Source organism: Dermacentor variabilis, chromosome 1 (assembly GCF_050947875.1).
Source record: "Dermacentor variabilis isolate Ectoservices chromosome 1, ASM5094787v1, whole genome shotgun sequence".
NCBI classification, from domain to species: domain Eukaryota; kingdom Metazoa; phylum Arthropoda; class Arachnida; order Ixodida; family Ixodidae; genus Dermacentor; species Dermacentor variabilis.
In genome coordinates this window covers 163,012,293-163,030,840 of record NC_134568.1, presented here as the reverse complement: position 1 = coordinate 163,030,840, position 18,548 = coordinate 163,012,293, and the positions used below count along the sequence as shown (strand labels likewise).

General features: G+C 44.3%; 1 protein-coding gene and 1 non-coding gene across 2 annotated transcripts in view; one reads left to right on the top strand and one right to left on the bottom strand.

The window, feature by feature from the left end:
• LOC142587679 (synaptogenesis protein syg-2-like) overlaps positions 1 to 18,548 on the bottom strand; it is a 1,186,854-nt gene that overhangs the window by 135,560 nt on the left and 1,032,746 nt on the right. The window lies entirely within an intron of this gene.
• TRNAL-CAA (transfer RNA leucine (anticodon CAA)) lies at positions 7,819 to 7,891 on the top strand. The gene has a single exon. It is a non-coding gene; the product is annotated as a tRNA-Leu (tRNA).

Below are 18,548 nucleotides of genomic sequence, written 5' to 3'. Positions count from 1 at the left end.
CCTAACCTAACGTGAGGCCTCCTTATAGCGAAGGACCGTTGGAAGAAGCAAGCGTACTCTGAAAGCTCCCTTCGCCACGAGACGTTCATTTGAGGGATCGCCAGCAGTTCGTGCGCAGGCGCGAGTAAGAGCGGGTTCGAGAGAGAAACTCTGGGGGCTTTTGCTCCTTGAATAATGACTCCGCCTAAGCACTACGGAGGAGATGACGATACCTTGCTGGTAAAGCAGCGCACTGACACGGACACAGAGAAGATGCACAAGACGACACTCGCTGAAGACACTTGTGTGTCTTCTCTGTGTCCGTGTCAGTGCGCTGCTGCACCAGCAAGGTATGATGATCAATCACCAACTAGCCCAGCTTTCCAGATTACTCAACTACGGAGGCGGTTTCTTAGCGCGTGTTGTAGGCGTTTGGCCCTAGGCATGCCGGCATTGCGGAGTGGAGTCGAGTTTATTTAAGCTCGGACGCTGGCTGCTGGCGCGGTAAAATAGGTGAAGTAGCGGGGACTGGACGCCCAATTTGGCGACCGCTGTGTCAGACAGACTGTCTCGCACCTGCGGCACTCGTGCTAAGTCAGTCGTGGCGGATCACAGCTTTCTCGCGCCTTACGGTGAAGTACCTTGTAAATAACATCACAGATGTTTGTGTGGGAGCAGTAGCGACCGTAGTAGAGCTCGGACCGTATGTATATATTGAAAATCTATAAGGCAGAGCGCCCTAACAACCGCGTTTGAATGCAAGTGGCTGAAAGGCCGCCAGTGATGATGACTGACTCAGCACCAGCGCCGCAGGCGCGAGAAACTCTGTCCGACGTGCCTTCAGAGGCGAAGTTTTGACTGGTGTTGCAGAAGACGCGGGGCGCGGTAGTGCTGAACTTAGCGTCACAAGTTGGCGGCTGGACGTAATTATATTTATTCAGCCGTGATTTTTTTTCCTAATTGCAACAACGTGCCCTTATTTGGCATTATTGGCGGCGCCTCCAGGACACCAAAGCGGCAACTGGGACACCAAAGCTAAAACCCGGACTATTGTGTGGGTGTTGGCTCGCCGAGGCCTGCGCGTGCCAGGGGTGTACAAGATTTTTTATGCAAACACACTCTTGAATGCTTCGGCCTCCGCGGCCCGAACCTGGCCGCCCTGCTTGCAGCTTTGATCCCCCCCGTTACCCCTTGGGTGCCCTGGAGATCCTGCACCGCCGGCTTTATTATAACCACAGGTGCTCTGCTGAGGCCTCTGTTTTGCGTTTACATGTGCCCTCCTGGAGCAGTGCTTGTAAAGAATGCAATATATTATCGCGAAGAAAAAAACGACCCGCAACTTATGCAACACCAGTCAGAACCTTGCCCCATCACACACAGTGATCACCAAATGGCGCGTCCGTCTGGGCCCACTGCCTCAACGAACAAACTCGACCGCACTCCGCAATGCCAGCATATGTAGGAGAAAAATGCTACAACACGCGCTCAGAAACATCCGTGCCTTTTTCGAGTCATATATTCAAAGAGCAAAAGCCCTAGATTTTCTCTCTCGCGCCTGCTCTTACTCGTGCCTGCGCACAAACTGCTGGCGATCCCTCAAATGAACGTCTCGTGCAAGACGTACTGTGCTCGCGCTTCTCGGCATGCCGGCGAAAGCGCGCATGCGCAAGCAAACGCCACGTGGCTAAGCAGTGAGGTGAAGCGCTCGTTCAGAGTCAGGAGCGGCGTAAGGACGCATGAAGGTAGCTTCGGAGCGACCTTACGCTCAGGAAGCAGCAAGGAAGCCTTCACCGAGGGCCCCTCAGTAAGGAAGCTGTCAGAGTCACATAAGGTGGCCTCACCGCAATAAAGGCTTCCTTACTGAGGTAAGGAAGGTTTCAGTGTTTGGCCCTTAATGTGTATACCGAAGCAATATCGAAGACAACCTAAGACGCTAGGTCCACAGATAACCATATGCATACTGCTCGGTATTCTACACCAGCGAGACGAGACTTTCCGGAGAGGTCGCACTCAAGCGAACGTGTTGCAATCCGTCGAGTCCCCAGAGTGATGGCGGCGAGCGACCATTTTTTCTTTTTCTCGTCTGCTAGCCAGAAAGCGTCAAAACTCTGCCATGCGAATATCTGCTCGGCCATGGAAAAACGAACAGGCACCCAAGTGCGCCGCGCGGTTGTCAGGCAACAGAGGAAAACGCATGCGAGAAAAACGCAAGCTGGCTCTGGCAGCCAGCGGGTAGCGAGAACAAGAATATTGAAGAGGTTCAATGTGGCCTCGCGAATCATAGTCAAATTGAGGAAATAAATAAGAACGTAGTTACCTTTGCTGGCTTTAGTGTCTTGACATGGATGCTTTGGCGCAGGTAAAAAAAATCTTCGCATTCTTTTCTGTGACATGACGGCACAAATGAAGCGCCACAACGCTTCGTATTGTCGGACCTCGCTGCGTGCTTAGTCAACTTGTCTGATACTATGTTGAGGTGTACGACTTTAGAAAAGTCAATGCACTTTTGGCATCAAATGTTTATAACAACATTAAACTCACAAAGTTCTGGAATTGAAAATCTAAAGCGTGACTTTGGAACTGTCAATGCACCTTTCGCATAAAAAGTTTAAGAGAACTTTATACTTACAAAGTTTCGAAATTGAAATCCACGCGCCCCGTAGATTCAGCGGCATATATATATATATATATATATATATATATATATATATATATATATATATATATATATATATATATATATATATATATATATATATATATGTGTATTTCAAGCAGTGGCATAATAACAAAACGTTACAAACCCCCATAGGAGTTCAAAAGACATCACAAAAGCACACGAAATAAACACATAATGAAATAACATAAACGCAACAAATACTCTGAATGCAATACGGCACAACAGAGATCAAATGAAATTAGCATTGCCAGAGACTGGAAATACAACATAGAGCGTATTTGTCTTGGTCTTGGTCAGACAGAAACATTATATTCCCTATAGCTATGCTAATGCTGGTGGCCAGTATGGCTGGCCTCTAAAGGTGACCCTTTCCTATTACTCAGTTTTTTTTTCTGTAGTGTAGAAAATGTTGCAGTATTAGTGGCGCGTGAATAAGATTTAAAGACACAAAAGATATTTTAGAGGTAACTGAGTGTCATTCTAATGTTACGTCATATAAACGACTGAGTAATGGTCTTGTCACCAAGCAAGGCTGTTTTCGTAATTATAACTTCGTATAATCTCAGCTCTAAGTCCAAAACATGCTAATGAGGTTCCACACGTCAAAAGAGAACGGCTGATGTTAGCTTTTCAGGTGTTAACGGATATCACTCCACTTCAACACTTAATATTTCAAAAAGCTGTGCTAGAAACGAGAAAACTAATATATCTTTTTAATTGTTAGAATCCTCCACACGACTCACTTGACATTTCATTTTTTTGTTTCAAATCGGCATCTCTACACAATTTTTATTTCTCAGCCCTATATTCGTGATTGTATAAGAAAGTTCGCAAGTGAAACATATAAGAAAAATAATTTGCTATGCAGCAAGGGAATAAATGAGCCACCAACAAACAAAATGGATCAGCGAAGTGGGGAAAAAATAATAGAGGAAAGGCAAACCCTTAAGAGCAAAAAGTACAAGTACATATGTACGAGAATTGTTTATTAATATTTTTGCTGCATCACCTTTGGACTAAACTGAAAAATAAATGTAAACTGCAGTAAAATTCAAGTTGCTAAACAAAGTTTTATAATTGTGGCCCTGTGCAGACTTGCATTTGCGCGGATGAAAATTGCGCGGCTCAACGAGACGTGCAGACTTAATGAACGCGCATAAGGAAAAAAAAAACAGGGGGGGGGGGGAAGCTTGAAGACTTCAAGTCTCTGAGAGATTGAACGAGGTGTCACAGACTCGTGGAGATGATCCACGGCCCAGCGCATCCGCGCGTCTCGTCGCGTTAATCATAACTGAAGCGTCTCACGACGAGGCCGAATCGTCCCAAGCGTGATAATTAGGGAACAGCTTCTTCTACGGAAGGAAATTACTCGTGCCGAATAAACTACGCTAGAAAAAAAAGCTGCCTGCTCCAGCACTTACGTGGACTCCTGGCAGCGCACTTTCATATGACGTATCTTAGTAAAAGCTTCTTAATAGTCTAGAAAAGCTGCCGTGAACCCAAGTAGAAGGAATCAAAAGCCATACAAGAGTGATGTTGGACGAAGTGCGTGAGAGCTACTGTTTAGGTTCTTGCAGGTTTCTTAGTACTGCTGATTCACTGATACTGCAACAACGGATGCCTTGTTCTCTGAAGAAGGTGACTTGACTAAGCGCGTAAGCATCTATATCGCGTCTAAATCACTGATGTCAATTAGCAGCTCTGAAGAATCAAACAACTGCGAAAAGGTTGGTCGTAAGGTACGAGATGACATATTTCACAAACTACACCTCGGTGCGCTGAGAGAAGCATGCCCGAGAGTGGTTTCCCCAGTCGAGTGCACCGAAATGCTGCAGGCTACATTACTGGGCAAAATGTGCAATAAACTGCAATAATAAACAAATGTGCAATAAACAAATGTGCAATGTACCGTCTCATTAGTACGCGAGAAAAGCACAATCGGCTGAACATATCTTAAAGCGGTAGTCTCTCAATTTTTTTACGATGGAGCAAACATGATCTTTCTTGGTTTTTTTTTCACCCGATGGCAGCACTGTACTGCCTACATACCAAGTAGACTTTCAGCACCACGCTACAGGTTCTTGGCTTTGCGAGAAAGCGATACGTTTTGCCTGCTCCACTGTTATGAACGTCGTGCGTTGTAACGAGTTAGAAACACATGTTCAACCTGAATTCTCTGTCTAACATATTTTCGTGCATTTCACAGTGACATATAATAAAAATTAATATCAGTTGTGCCGAAAAAAATGGTGGTAGGAGAGGCAGCGGTTTAGGCGTTGTTTTATGGAGTGTCGCTTTGTTTCTCGTCTGCTATATTTAGAAATTAATTCTAGGAAGTGAGACCTAAAGTACGTTATTGAAAATGTCACTCCTGGTGTGACCTATGTATATGCTTTACCAAAATATCTTACCAAAGCTACCGGGTTAAAACAACATTTCGTACTCCAATGGATTTCAAATTACTGTGGAATGAAAGAAATTAAAACGGCGGAGGCGTTGGGGCAAAGGCGGTTTCGGAAGCACGCCTTATTCCCATGTCCCAGTCCTACAAACTGCGCTTTTTACGAGGGTACTAGAGAGAACTGTGTGTGTCGAAATGTTTCACAGAAATCACGAAGGAATCAATCTTATTTGCGGTTGACTCGCATGTTCAGTATACCGACTATATCACCTGTTTCCCCGACGCATCAACAGCCTTATGCATCGTGTGCTCCTGAGAACTGCTTATAGCAAGCACTAACTCTCTAGAACTAAGCATGTGTCGTCTTCTACATGTCCGTGTGGCTATCGCGACATGAACATATACCCTGTATTTCTCGACTGTTCCAATCACATTACACTTAGACATTTCCACGAACAAGAACTTCGCTTGCCTGATCCACATCTACGTTTAATACTTGCCAAGGTGTTAGGCCACTTCTACCAAGAACGGTGCATCTGAAAGCAATGACAGCACGTTTATATCTATATATCCAACTTTCAAACCGGATTTCAGTAGAAGCGCTAGTGGATATCTTCAAGATAGCTCATTCTAATGTCTTAATATGTGGCGGCTTCAATACAGACAACATTATCTGTGGAACTGATCATTGTGATGCACGTGGTAACGTTACTGAGTGGGCGATAGATAAATGCGACTTGACCGTTTTAAACGATGGGTCGCCAACATTTCTTCGTGGATATACTTATTTAAGCTGCATAGATGTTACCATGTGTTGACATGATCTAGTCAACGGTGTGGGATCGACAACAGGTATGGAAACACGGGGAAATGATCGTTGTCCCATCCTTGTAAATCACCCTAGCATGCACTATGATATCACGCGTTACAGTAGACTAACCAACTGGCAAGCTTTTCGGTACCGCCTAATGGATCAATTTAATCAACATGCTACGGTGTAAAGATTTACAGAATTTTTGCAGGATAATATGAACACATGCTCAAAGACGGTCTCAATTCCAAACGATTACGCTGCAGTTGACGGAGAGTATGAACACCTAAGAGTCATGAGACGCCGATCCGAAAGAACGTACCGACGGAGCAGAAGTTTAGAAGCACAAAAAAACGCTCAGAAAATACACAATGTAATGCGCAGACGCATGGAAAATTTAGGCAAACAGCGCTGGCGCGATTTCTGCGGACCGCTGTCTCCTCACACGTCTGTCCCACGAATTTTTCTAGTAATTCGTTCTTTCAGCGGGCTTGTAACATAGAGCTTCCCATTTCGTGCTCTCGCTGTAGCTCGGGACACGTGTGAGATAATAGTTGCAGATGAATTTTGTGAGCTTATTTCCAGACCTGCTTTTTCATTGCAATGTGCCGAATTTGATACTTCAGTAGTGTTAGCTAAGCAGAAAATTACTGCTTGCAATTGGGCCCAAAATCCTCAATTAGATCATACTTTCACATTTAGCGAGCTTCAATGTGCAATTGCATCATGTCGCCAAAATTCCGCTGCTGGGTCGGGCGGCATTACGTATAACATGCTATGAAACCTCGGACCGACAGGTACCAATGCTCTCTTAGACAGCTATAATAATTTATGGATAGAAGAAACTGTAGGTGACTCTTGGAAAGTCGCTCGAATCATACCAGTTTTAAAACCGGGTAAGGCGCCCTTGTGCCTTGAATCCTCTGGCCAGTTAGTTTGACAAGTTGTTTATGCAAAGTAATGGCGAAAATGATTGACGCGCGACTTCAGTGGTGGTGTAATGAAACAGATGTGTTGTCCAACTACTTAGTAGGCTTTAGAAATCATAGATGCACAATGGATGCAATATTAGATATAGTAACCTGTGTGGAACAGGAGCGTGCACGTGGAAACATGACGATAGCAGTATTCCTAGACATCAAGAGGGCATTTGACACTGTTAGTCACGTTCATGTTCTACTAAGTATGTTGGAACTCGGACTGTCTGGCAGGTCCTTGCGATGAATTTCTTAATTTTATCAGGTCGCAAAATATTTGTTCAGATGGGTGAAGGAAAGAGTGCTGAACATGTTGTCAAACAGGGAGTACCACATGGAAGCATACTCAGCCCCTTTCTTTTTAACTGCGTCATGGCTGATTTAACAAGAAGACTGCCATCACAGTTAAAGTTTTCACTGTATGCAGATGATGCGTGTATTTGGACATCTGGGTCTAATGTTCAACTACTTCAGATGGCGCTGCAAGACGGCATAAATACCATCAACCAATTCTTGAGAGAGAGGAATGGTTCTATCTTATGCAAAGGCAGCTGTATTGCCCTTCACTCGGAGGTAGTTAAAAATTTCACTCTTAATCTGGAAGGACACCCTCTAAAGATTTCATAAGAAGCCAACACTTACACCAAGGACAACATAGGGGAAATTACTTGTGCTTAATAAATGAAATAAAGAAACGTTAAATTATTGAAAATGAAAGTGGATGAAAAAACAACTTGCCGCAGGTGGGAACCGAACCCACAACGTTCGCATATCCCGTGCTGTGCTCTACTAGCTGAGCTACCGCGGCGCCGTTTCCCCATGCACTTTGTTGGGTATTTATCTGTCCTGGATGGGACGCCTGTGGCCTGGTGACGCCTGCGGCAGAAAGGACGTGAGTGGTGGCGCTGGCTAACACTCCCAGGGTTCTACAAGGACACATAAATACCCAAGAAAGTGGATGGGGAACGGCGCCGCGGTAGCTCAATTGGTAGAGCATCGCACGCAAAATGCGAAGGTTCTGGGTTCGGTTCCCACCTGCGGCAAGTTGTGTTTTCATCAACTTTCATTTCCAATAATCTAACGTTTCTTTATTTAGTTTATTAAGCACAAGTTTTTTTCCCCTATGTTACCCTTAGTGTCTGTGTTTGTTGGCCTTCTTATGATATGACTAATAAAAAATTGGGCCCCTCGGTTAACCCCCTTTCTTCTCGTTTGCCCTCTAAGGATTGTCACACAGCATCGATTTCTTGATATAATACTCGATAGGCAGCTATCCTGGGCACCCCACATAAAAAAACTTGAAAACGTGGTCAATGCCATAGTGACTGTACTTCGCAGACTTGCAGGAACATCATCGGGCGGATCACTATCGTCCATGCTGACTGTTTAGCATTAATGCGCCAAAAAATTGCGTATTTCGCGCCCATCTTACACGGACTTCCCTACACGTCAGAAGAGCGACTTCAAAGACTCTTAGCTAGAGGACTACGCATATGTCTAGGAGTTCCACGAGCGACTTCTAGCTTTCTTGTTATAGCTGAGGCTCGCCAATCACCATTTCAAGTCATGCGAACTACAAAAACATGCCTACATTATTCCCGTCTTCAAACACAGCATAAAAGCCATCCATTGGCTCGAGACATAATGAAACGAGATAGAAGTTATGTTCATATAAAAATTCGAGAAAATCTTCAAATATTACCAAGAAATGAATTTTGTAACTCAGACGTAAAATATCCTCCATGGCTGCTTACCCATCCAAAAATCGAATTGTCAGTAGACGGGATATTCAGAAAAAGAGATATGTTCATTCAAGCTGCTCAACAACTAGCACTTTTCCAGATATATATGCGGTATTCAGGATACACACATGTCTACACAAATGGATCCAGTACAGCAACCTCTTCAACTTCATCATTCATTATACTGCACCTCAACAAACAAGAATCATGTAAGTTATCTCGTGCGACTTCGTCCACAACAGCGGAACTGTTCGCAATCCTATGTGCGATAAAACGTATACTGTCAGTAAGAGACGCGAAAAAGTGGGTAATTTTCAGCGATTCACAGGCGGCTTTAACATCAGACTGCAGCGCAATAGGGAAAACATTCAGTGATAACATAATATACGAAACACTTAAAGACCTCACAAAGGCAAGCGAAGCGAAACATGTAATAGCATTCCAGTGGATACCAGGGCATTGTAACATTCCTGGCAACACAGCAGCCGATGAAGCAGCGCGACAAGCACACCTCAAAGATGATGCGGTTCCGCTCCCAATATTAAAGAATGAATTACGCTACATTATAAGGACAATGTCTTTCAAAATGTGTAGAAACACTTGGTTTGACCAGAATTCTAAGAGCTGGGATTTAGATCATATTGATCCGTTTCTTGAATTCAAATTTTCATTGTCATTAGACAGAAATATGGAAATCCTTATTCATCGATTAAGGCTAGGCACTGCGTGCCCAAAACATTTCTTACGCAGAATTGGCCGTGCGGAAACCCCCGAATATGATTGTGGACTTGTAGACGAAGATATAAATCGCCTCCTTCTAGATCGCCCACATCACGACACACCAAGATGCCGACTTCAATCAACTGTAGTTAAATTAGACTGCAGACCTTTCAGTTTAAAGAAACTTTTGGGTCCTTGGCCAACAACGTCCTTGCAGAAGAGCGCTTTAAAAGCACTAAAGACTTTTCTTGAAAACAGCGGCATTGTTGGACGTTATTAACGCTTTTATTGTTCCTTTCATTTTACTGTCGCTGTATATATGCATGTGTTTGTGGATTGTGTTATGTTGACTGTTCTGTTGTGACTATATGTGATAATGCACTTACACGATGTATGTACCACCCGCTGACTAGAAACTGTGTTATTAGGCGACAGTATCGTTTGTATTTTCGAGACTTTTTCTACATAACTGTGGAACATTTACCTTGTACATCGTATTAACCATGCGTTTCTTACGTCGTAGTATTCCTGTAAAAAAGTTGCGTGGCAAGTTCTGGTGCTTCTGTGAACAGGTTATTTGATATGTAATCTTGAACCCTGTATGTTGTGGGATGGAACCATTCAACAGATAAGGAGTAGCCGGCGCCTTAAATTGTCCGTCAACATCTCCTTATATCATATCAATAAAAAAAAGAGTGCACGTCCACGCTTCTTTGTGAACGCATATTACTTATACATTTGTATGGATCAACAGTACATTCCAAAACAATCGCCCGGACTCGCTTACATTCTCGAATGTGCAATAGCATTCGCGTCGTTCTCGCAATCTGATCAGACAAGGCTCTTTCGCTTCAGAATGTTGAACAAAATTCCTGATATGGTAGTCGCGTCTTGGGATGAGCCATAAAATGATAACAGTGACAATTAGGTGAAAAACGTTCACCATCAGAAACTAAAAGAATTTACGCATGATAATATTGGTTTTGCAATACCTTATGTAACCGTGTTTCATCCGTACATAATTACATGTGCGCTTCTGAGATCCACGGATTTCCCACTGAAACATTTTGCGGCAGACTTCCATCCTTAGTACCATCGCCCGTGGTTGCTTAGTGGTTATGGTGTTGGGCTGCTATGCTCGAGGTCGGGCGATTGAATTCATGTCACGGCGGCCGGATTTCGATGGGGGCGAAATACGAAAACACCCATCTATTTTTATGCAGGTGCACGGTAAAGAACGCCAGCTGGTCCAAATTTTTGTAGTCGCCCACTACGGCGTGCCTCTTAATCAGAGCGTGATTTTTGCTTGTAAAACCCCATACTTAAAAAAATTATCCTTAGTACTGCTCCATTTCAAAGCGTAAGCATTATATGTCCCGTGGTAGTCGGCGGCATGAGTGAATGATGGTACCAAAAATGACCGACGGCAAAGAGTAAAACACGTTGAAAATTACTCGGATTGACGTCAAATTTCTCAGGGAGGTTCCTGTAAAGAAAGTAAAGTAATGCTTTTGAAGACCACATTAGGAAAACTTTGGTATGAGGGGGAACCGAGCCAGGGCCCCCCGGCTGCGAGACGAGCACGTTTTCCCAATGCCACGGCGACTCCACGGCTCCCACTGACTAAATATGTGACTAGTGCGTGCGTCGTTTGGCACGTGGCGGCGCAGCCAATGATCATGAGGTGGCGCCACGGCATGAGTGCATTAAACAAAAGCATTAATGTCCAATTTAACGCCGCTGAAGGGGTCTTCGAAATACGAACTCCTCGCGGGCAAGCGAGCACGTTTAGATGCTTGGCGTGTTTTCATTTAAGCCTTACCGAAGCGCAGTTAAAATGCAGGCGAGAGCTTGCGCAGACAAGGAACGCGCAAAAAAAAAAATTCACCAGAAGGATTATAGAGTTTTCGCATTCCCACACATAAGTAGTCTTAAGTGTCCCTGCCGATTTCATTTTCTTTTTCATTTAAATATAACCCAATGCAACAATTATTATATTCTTCTTAATTTTTTATATTATACCATTTCATAGCTAAGAGAAAAGGAGCAGCCGTTGCCAGGAAATGGCCACTATTCCTGTATTTATTTTCATCTGAATAAAAAACAAGGTATTCCAATAGCGAACGTTGCGGAACAAGTGGTATAATTTTTAGTTGGAATTTTCCGTCCCAATTTAACGCATAAAATTTCGAATTTCTTTAAACGCTACACAAAGATATTAGTAGTGAACGGTTCGACGGAATACGCTCGGGTCAGGTAAAAGCAATGTTAGAAAATGAAGCAGGTCACTGACTAAGGTCAAAATAGAAATAAAACTTGGAGGACGCTTAAGCTTCGCCTTCAACAGTGGAAGGCGATAGCGTTGTCGCACCCCGTTCGCACCGCCCACTCATTCGCTCGGCATGCTTTTGAGTCACACAAAGACATAGTTTTCTTATACAACACTTCTAAGTCCACAGCAGAACTTTCTTGTAATTATTTGTTCCAGGAGCACCATGCAGACGCATGACTCTTCGCCAGCAGCACGGCGCACATCGCAGGGGACGCTTTCCCACAGGACGCGCTACGGTGCAGCGATCACGTCAGAGGCGTCCCGCATCGGACGCTGCCCCTAGGAACCGCGCTGTGAGCGGAAAGAGGAGCCGCGTCGCCTAAACACGAGGGTTCGAGTGACGCACATTGGAAGTTGGAAGGGGAGAGAGCGAGAAAACTTATTAAACGCAAGGGTATTGGGGCATCCTCGCACCGGTCCCCGCACGGCCCCAATCCGCTCAAACGAGACGAAGGGGAGAAGCGGTCGAGTGGCGCGCCATCTGTCGGGGCAGTGCCGTACATTGCGAGGAGGGGGTCTCCTTTGTTTGCCGCAAGATGGCTCTGTGTGTGCGCCAAGCGCAGAAGAAATATAGCGGAAACGTACTTCGCTACTCGTTTAACTGCGACTTCTGTAATTTACATGCTCATAATTACCGATATACACCACAGTGTAACTTTCTGCGGCACGTTTCTAAGGCAACACCGCACTCATTAGAGGTGCTTTTGTCCCGCTTTTAATCATCAAACTCATGGCAGAGTGGTAGCGTCGCCTTCTCACACTCCGGAGACCCTGGTTCGATTCCCACCCAGCCCATCTTGCAAGTTATTTTTATTTACGAATTGCCTTCCAGAATTTTTCGCTCACGGCCAACGCCGCCGACACCGACGCCACCGGCTTTTCTGCTACATAAGCTCCTTAACTCTGTCGCGTTAAAATGACATTTTGGGATCCGTACGGATTCCTTGTTCACAATGGAATGTCGGCTAAGCACAAGGTTCTTAAGTAACGTTATGCACATGACGCGAAGTTCGACAGTACACATGGCTTAGAGTGCCAGCTGATCTATTGAATATGTTATTTGTCGTCTGCATTATTAGCGATTCGAGATTGAGCGTCGTTGTCAAGTTTGTCTTATGGCCACGATACCCGCGTTGTCCCGGTTAATGTCGTGACCCGTCTTCTCGGCCCGCTCTGCGAGGGCATTTGTCACTGTGTCGCTTTTGGCGACGTCATTCTTGTGCTCTTTGAAAGGCATGCACAAATTTCCGCTTTCGGCAATATACACCGATTCGCAATCGGCGCATGGAATCTTGTACACTACGCCAGGAAAACGTGCCCAGGGAGAGGATCCTTCACTTTCATGAACTCACCTTTAAGCTTGCTTGCTGACACATGCGTTATTTGTACACCGCGTTTCTTAAAAACACGAGCTAGGGCTTCGATAACGCCTCGAATATACGGGACAGCAGGCTGAAGCGTCCATGGCTTGTCTATCAGTCTGCTGATTATTCATCAGGAACTTGTTTGTTCTCCGAATAAAATGCTTGGAGTACCCGTTCTTTGTTAGGTCCTCTTCAAAGATCCGAACCTCCTCTTGCAGGCTGCTTGCATTAGGACCCCCCGCCCGCCCCCCAAGTGCGGATAGCCTGTTCAACTAACGAACGAACCACTGCGCGTTTTTCCGCTGCCTGATGAACCGAGTCGAAACCAAGTTATCCACCCGAGCGCGTTGGCTTTCGGTACACGATCAATGTTAGGCTGTGGGAGCATGCTTGGCCAGTGCGTCCAAGAAAGGAAGGCAACCGTCCTCTTCTTCTTCGCAGTAAACTTGTTGGAACGCTCGACGCCATTTAGGCAGTCTAGGAAACGCTGCACGTTCATCTTGTCGATGACACAGAAGCAATCATCCACGTACCTGAAGAAAACCTTGGTTCTAGGCTCAAATGACTCCAAAGCTTTGGCTTCAAGTGCTTCCATCGACAGGTTTGCAGTCGTGACTGAAACAGATGCTTTCATCGTGGTACCGAAAACATGCCTGTAGAATGCGCCATTGTACGAGAAGTACGTGCTGGACAAGCAAAACCGTAACAAGACCCCCAACTCAGTGACGTCCAAACGCGTGCTATCCTGCAGTGCCGGGTCGTTGAGAAGCAAGCGTCTGGAGGTTTCCATGGCAAAATTAACCGGAACGCTGGTGAAAAGGGAGCACACATCGAATGACACGAGTACTTCATTTTTTCCATAGTGATACCATAGTGATAATGTGGGCCTCACATTTAGCGTGTACCAAAAGCCAACGCACTCGGGTAGACAACTTGGTTTTTACTCGGTTCATCCGGCAGCCCACAAAAGCTCAGTGGTTCGTTCGTTAGTTAAACGGGACATCCGCACTCGTTCTGATGCAAGCAGCCTGCAAGAGGAGGTTCGGATCATTGAAGAGGACCTAACGAAGAAGGGATACCCCAAGCATTTTATTAGGAGGACAACAAAGTTGCTGATTAATAATCAGCAGACTGACAAACAAGCCATGGACACTTCAGTATTGAGACAGAATCGCGCTGCTGTCCAGTATATTCGAGGTGTTAGTGAAGCCCAAGCTCGTGTTTTTAAGAAACGCGGTGTGCAAATAGCACATGTGCCAGCAAGCAAGCTTAAAGGCGACTTGATGAACATAAAGGATCCTCTTCCTGGGCATGTTTTCCTGGCGTGGTGTACAAGATTCCATGCGCCAATTGCGAATCGGTGTATATTGGCTAAAAGGACATTTCTGCAGGCGTTTCAAATAGCACAAGAATGATGTCGCCAAAAGACACACAGTGACGAATGCCCTCGCAGAGCATGCCGAGAAGACGGGTCACGAGATTTACCGGGACAACGCGCGTATTGTGGCCACAAAGAAAAACTTGACAACGAGGCTCAATCTCGAATCGCTTATAATGCAAACGACAAATAACATATTCAATAGATAAGCTGGCACTCTAAACCTCGTGTACTGTCGAACTTTGCGCCATGTGCTGAACGGTACTTAAGAACCTCGTGCTTAGCCGACAATCCATTGTGAACAAGGGATCCGTGCGGATCCCGAAACGTTAGTTTATCTTTATTTTAACCTTGGTCAGTGACCTGTTTCATTTTCTAGAAATATTGGTAGCTGTTCTTTAAATAAATATTGCTCTAATTTACGCAATAGCATACCCTGATCTGGAAAGTCACATATACAATATATTTAAGAATATTCATATCACGCCGTAATTTTTGTTTAGTGCTTGGTTCACTGTTTCTACTTCTGAGCTCACGGCTCTGGTGACAAAGTAGCCAGTTCGAAAAATGTTGCTCGTTTGAAGCTATACTGTATTTCTCAAGATCATTTGTAACGTGCAGTGCAATAGGTCCTTCGAAGACTATATTGTTAAATGATGAAATACTTATTACATGATAGTGAGCCAGGTCGATTGGTATATCCGATTTGTGCCTTGTTACAATCTTTCTGATCGGGATCTGATAAGAATATGTTCCATATAGAAATAATTCATTGTAATGGTGTGTAAACACTGCTCTCAATGTGACCTTGAATCGTCAGTAAGCTCACAGGTATTCCGTCACGAGCCTTAGTCTTATTCGAATCCATGAGTGCTCGAGCGTCTGTTAGTTCTGTTGTTACTAAAAAAAACTAGTGTGATAATTTGACAGCGAAATAAGGCAGGCTGATTCCGTATCATGAGCACATTGGTTGCATCCCGTACTATATTACATATAATAATACAAAAGTGACTAAACGCATCTTCAAGATCTGTGTCAGTGATTGGATAAATATATGGAAGGGCACTGCACTGTTTTGTTGACTTTGTGTTAGAATCACGAACTAGCCAATTTTGTTTATAATTCTCGTCCACCTTTTTCATTAATTCCCGAAATACTGCTCCTTACACTTACGTATTATTGAAAGGGAAATTTATTGCGGTGTTTTATATTGAGTGCGTGAATAAGTACTGTCTTTGTTATGTTTATAAATTCCCACACCTACGTTTCATTATGATTAATCGCTATAAGTATCGCATTCTTCATCCAGGGGACTATTCGGACCAAGAAGTACATTGATCCGCATGAGTTTGTACTTTCCTTTAACACTATTTGGAAAACAACCTGCTATGCGTAGGCTTAACGCCTGTATAATGCCGACATGGCCTTCTGTGATATACGAGCGTGATCATCATGGAACGTAGACCTTTCTGTTGTTGCTGACGTCTTTTAAAAGTGGTCGCCGTCCGGAATGTCCAATCCCTCTAAAGCCCCCTATAAAATACTACCTCCTGTCATCCCTTAGCCAAGAAAACTTTCAGGCAAGTTTAAAGAAGTTTGTTAACCATAATACTAAAAATAATCACATCTTCCAGCTGTGTGTGTGCGTGGTTACCACGGCGCCGGAAAAAAGCGACCTAATGATGCCAATGCTTCTGATGTATAAACCAAGCGTTGTGTGCAAGCTAGTAAAAACTGCAAATTTTAGACCAGTGATAGTCAGCTCTCGGAGGTGCACAGGAGAGTACACCCCACCACACTCGGGAATCTGGTTCACCATGCGTGCACCACACGGCGTCTGAGCAAAATCAGAACCTGGAGTGCGAGCTTTGGTTAGTGCTCACACGAAATTCAAAATCCCCAAAGTTGCGTCAGAGAACAGGTCTGCCCAGTAAATACGAATACGGCTAGCTTATCAAGAAAGACGCATTTTTTTTCCTTACCCTACTTTACGCTCTCAGCAGATGAATAATGCAAGTGCCCGTCGCTCCGCCACACTTTGCACCTGATTGCAGAGATTATTAAATGTATAGTCGCAATTTATTGTCACAATTTATAGACAGTCGCAGGAATTTCTCAGTAGAACTTATTTATCTGTGTAAAGTTCCAGGTGCGTTACTGAATAGGCCCCATACCAAAACATCACTGCGTGCATCACGTTATTACAATTGAGCTAGTAAGTGACCTTGTAGTTGCTCCAGTGTCGACCATCGGTCATATACACAGGGATGTAAGCGGAAACCACATTAAAGTGCTATACATTTAGCGGTTTAAGTACTACCAGGAGGCAACAGCCAACTGCCTTCTTTTCATTGTTTATTTCGAAATCCTCCAAAACGGAATCTACTGCGGAGCACAACGTCAATGATGCAAGTAAAATTCCCTCAGTTTAGATTCCACATCAGAAAATGGCTTTTAAGGAAAGGGTCGTTGATAGCGCTTGTTCGAAGAAATAATTTAATCAGGGACAAACTCCAGACATGTGTCACCGCCTTCGAGAAAGCAAATCGAACACAACGCACACTCTTAGATAAAAAGCTCAACACAGTAACAAGAAAAGAGACTTGCTCGCTGAAAGGCACACAACGATGAAATTACCGAAACTGGCCTCGGAACGAGGTTGGCTTCCTAATTAAGACAACGCAGCCGAGCATAAGGGTTCATTAGGGTTCTTACGCTGCAGAAGCTCTTTAAAACTGTAGCCATATATATTTTTATATCATTTAGAGGCATCGCCTTGTCGTGGTCTCTACGCAAGAGCGGAGAGGAGGACTTATCTACGTGCAAGGAGCCTCGTGAACTACTGCGAAACCATCATTACATGTGTGGATATAGGAACATATTTGAGTGTCCCGAGAGAAAGCAAAATACAAAACAAATCTTGCCCGAAACGGCTACGCTTGAGCAGAGGCTCCGCTGCAAGGGAGCAGAATCCGGTTTCAGGAAAAAATCTGTTGTAGTCAAGAGAGAGAGAACAGGTTTAATGGATCTTGGAGAGGTTTGCTTGTGGCGCGCCTAACATGCCACTCCAGATGGACAGGGTGAACAATGAAAAGCTGTGCACAGTCCACAGCGAAGATGCAGAACGTACACACAACGTGCACAAAACATAGAAATTAACACTCAACTGAAATGTCTTCCTATGGACCAAACGAGAAGAAAGAGGTTTAATCGAGCGGCCCGATTTTTATTAGTCATATCATAAGAAGCCAACAAACACTGACACCAAGGACAATATAGGGGAAATTACTTGTGCTTAATAAATGAAATAAAGAAGCGATAAATGAATGGAAATGAAAGCGGATGCAAAAAAAGAACTTGTCGCTGGTGGGGAACGATCCCACAACCTTCGCGTTTTGCGGCCGATGCTCTACCAATTGAGCTACCATGGCTTTTTTTTTCTTTATTGCGTGGAAATATCGGTAGTGTCCAACCAATGCAGTTACATTACATATGAACATACATGAGAAACAAATTCACAGACAGTATGCAGTCCAATGACAGTTCAAAATTCTGGCGAACAAACACAAGCGTCCAGACACGAAATCCATTAAGGTAGGGGATCACATGTAGCCACCACACTACGGACTTGAGCAATCCCTTCTCGGAAGATGGACCTTGTCGAGCGAGGTGGCTCGGCATGTCTGTCGATCATTCGATTTCTCCATAAAGAATAATGTCTTATTAAAATAAACAAATCGTATGGTGTATTAGTGGCTGTCTTTTTGAAAGGAAGGAACCGCATGCCATAATATGTGAGAGGAAAGTCTTTTTTGAGAGTTCTTTGTAAAATGTCCCAAAAATAAAATGCGTCACGACAAAGTATAAAGCAATGTTCTATTGTCCCGGGTTGATTCGAAAGTCTACAATTTGTATTCCAGGGTACATACAGTCCTTTTTCCTGAAGCCACATTTTAACTGGCAGTGTGGAGGTGTGCAGCTTAAAGAAAAACGTTTTCGCTGCTGGCGCAATGCACATTCTACGGACACGGCAAAGAAAATCTTGACCAAATAGAGACAGATACGGCTTTCGGTACAGAGGTTCATGGAAAAGGTTATCTATAAGTGCTACATTTAGCGATGTGCGATTAACGGTAAACAATTAACGGTAACAATTGAGCTACC